Source organism: Carlito syrichta, unplaced genomic scaffold (genome assembly GCF_000164805.1).
Source record: "Carlito syrichta isolate Samal-C Ts95f unplaced genomic scaffold, Tarsius_syrichta-2.0.1 Scaffold123334, whole genome shotgun sequence".
In the NCBI taxonomy this organism is placed as follows: Eukaryota; Metazoa; Chordata; class Mammalia; order Primates; family Tarsiidae; genus Carlito; species Carlito syrichta.
In genome coordinates, this window is record NW_007067430.1 from 10,901 (window position 1) to 14,217 (window position 3,317).

The window sequence follows — 3,317 nt, forward strand, 5'->3', positions numbered from 1 at the left end:
AGTTACTTGGAAGCCTGAGGTGGAAGGCTCCCCTGAGCCCAGCAGGTCGAGGCCGCGGTGAGCTGCGATCATCATGATCGTGCTACTGCACTCCAGCCTAGGCGACAGAATGAGACCCCCTAAAAAAGCCATGCACAAATCTGATTGTGATGCTCATTGGCTTAAAAACCTTCCCCAGCTCTCCATTTTCTACAGTATGAAAGCCAAAAGCCTGGGTCCCCTCCCTTGCCCTACTCTCCTGTCAGACCCCACCACACGGGATGACCTGTGAGTCTCCAGACAGCCTGGCTTTCTCAGCATCCCGGTCTATGTATGTGTAGCTCCTGCTGCTTGGAACACCCTTCCTCCCACTGCCTGCCTGGCAAACTCCTACTCATGCTTCAAACCCCAGATGGAATGTCCTCTCTATGAAGCCTCATTCATGTCTCCCCAGGCAGTTCTTTTTCCCCCTCTTCTGTTGTCCAGGTACCTTGAACTTTCCTTTATTAGCATTTTTCCCTAAAATGTTAATACTCTGTTTACCAATCATCATACCCGGGCAACTTGACAAGAACTCATCTCTACAATAAATTAAAAAAAAAAAAAAAATTAGCCGGGCTCGGTGGCTCAGCCTGTAATCCTGCACTTTGAGAAGCTGAGGTGAATGGATTGCCTGAGCCCACAGGTTCGAGACCCGCCTGGGCAACTTGGCACGACCTCATCTCTATAATAAATCAAAAATCAGTCAGGCATGGTAGTGCACGCCTGTAGTTCCAGCTACTCGGAAGGCTGAGGCGGAAGGATCGCCAGAGCCCAGCAGGTTGAGGCTGCGGTGGCTGGGAGTGGCCACTGCACTCCAGAATGGGTGACAGAGTGAGACTCCAACTCAAAAAAAAAAAAAAAAATTAGCCAACACCATGCCCGGTTAATTTTTGATTTTTCGAAGAGACGGGATCTCACTATGTTGCCCAGGCTGGTCTTGAACTCTTGGGTTCAGGCAATCCTCCCGTCTCAGCTTCCTAAAATGGGGGATTACAGGCATGAGCCACATGCTTGACTGGATTTGTGTCTTAGAAAGAGAATTCTGGAGGCAGTAATGGAGGATAGCTAGAGAAAAGAGGCTGTAATCTGGGAGGCCAGGTACGGGGGGGGTGATGGCCAAATGTCTGTCAGAGTCAAGAGGGGAGAAAGGAGCTTGAAGTCATTTTTTTTTCTTGAGTTGGCGTCTCGCTCTGTTGCTCAGGTTGGAGGTCAGCGGCATGCTCATGGCCACTGCAGTCTCAACCTGTTGGGCTCAGGCAAGCCTTCTTCCTCAGCCTTCCAAGTAGCTGGAACTACAGGTACACTCCATCGTACCTGGCTATTTTTTTTTTTTTATTGTAGAGATGAGGTCTTGTCAAGTTGCCCAGGCTGATCTTGAACCCGTGGGCTCAGACAATCCTCTCATCTCGGCCTTCCAAAGTGCTGGGATTATAGGCATGAGCCACCACACCTGGCCTAAAGTCGTTCCTTAGCTGGGATGACTGGGTGAAGGATAAACCATTGCCAACCAAAGGAGTGAGGATGATGTGCAGATTTTGGCTAGGCACAGTGGCTCACACCTGTAATCCCAACACTCTGGGACGCTGAGGTGGAAGGATAGCTTAAGCCCAGGAGTTTGAGACCAGCCTGGCAATATAGTAAAACTTCATCTCAGCTGGACTCGGTGGCTCAGCCTGTAATCCCGCACTTTGGGAGGCTGAGGTGAGTGGATTGCCTGAGCCTGCGGGGTCGAGACCCACCTGGGCAACTTGGCGAGACCTCATCTCTACAATAAATCAAAAATCAGCCGGGCGTGGTAGCATGTGCCTATAATTCTGGCTACTCGTAAGGCTAAGGCAGAAGGATCCTCAGAGCCCAGCAGATCAAGGCTGCAGTGGCCGGGACCGGCCACTGCACTCCAGTCTGGGCGACAGAATGAGACTCCAACTCATAAAAAAAAAAACTTCATCTCTACAAAAAAATTTAAAAATTATCTGGGGCCAGGCACGGTGGCTCAAGCCTGTAATCCTAGCACTTTGGGAGGCCCAGGCAAGAGGATTGCCTGAGTCCAGGGGTTCGAGTCTAGCCTGGGCAACTTGGTGAGACCTTGTCTCTACAATAAATCAAAATATTAGCCAGGTGTGGTGGAGCATGTCTGTGGTTCCAGCTACTTGGAAGGCTGAGGGGAAAGGATCTCCTGAACCCAGCAGGTCAAGGCTGTGGTGGCCCTGACTGTGCCACTGCACTCTAGCCTGGGCGACAGAGTGAGACTCTGACTCAAAAAAAAAAAAAAATTTTAAAAATTAGCCGACCATGGTGGTGAATGCCTGTAGTCCCAGCTATTGGGAGGCTGAGATGGGAGGATTGCAGAGGATTGCTTCAGCACAGGAGTTTGAGGTTGTGGTGAGCCGTGATTGTGCTACTGCACTCCAGTCTGGGTGATAGAGTGAGAAGAAGGGAAATCTCCCAACTCAAAAAATAGAATAAAATAAAATAAAATAATAATATGTAGATTTGGGCAGTACAGCCTCGATTAGGACACACAGTGACAAATAACCTCAAAACCTCCTTGTCTTAACAAAACAAAGGTTTGTTTCACTTTCTCACTCATAGCTCTGGGTCCCGTGTGGTCAGCAGGGTTCTCTATTCCAGGCGGTCACTCAGGGATCCAAGATGGCAAAGGCTGCACAATCTCACAACCATGTTAGTTGGAACACTAGTCTTCCTCAGTTGCCTCATCAGTTACATGTGAGAAAAGAAAGATACAAGACAATTATGTATAGGCTTTTTACTACCCAGCCAGGGATGGGCATTACTTTCACCCACATTCCACCGGTCAGAACTTATCTTATGGCATCTCCTAACTACAGAGGTTTAAAAAGTGTAAGGGAGTGTGAGCATCACTGCCGACTGTCTCAGCCACCGGGAGGTAGTGAACTTGGTTTTTTCCTCCCTGTTTTTATTTTTAGTGTGGTAAAATACATGTAATAGAAAATTTACCATCCTAACTTTTTTTTGAGTTGGGGTCTCACTCTGTCGCCCAGGATGGAGTTCAATGGCACAATTATGGCTCACCGCAGCCTCGACTTCCTGGGCTCAGGCAATCCTTCCACCTCAGCCTCCTAAGTAGCTGGAACCACAAGCGCATGCCTCCATGCCTGGCTAATTTTTTGATTTTTTGTAGAGATAAGGTCTTACTGTTGGTATGCCCTCTTCCCAGTTTCGCCATTAAAAAACAACATGCCAGGTTCGGTGACTCTGCCTGTAATCCCGCACCTTTGGGAGGCTGAGGTGAGTGGATTGCCTGAGCCAGCGGG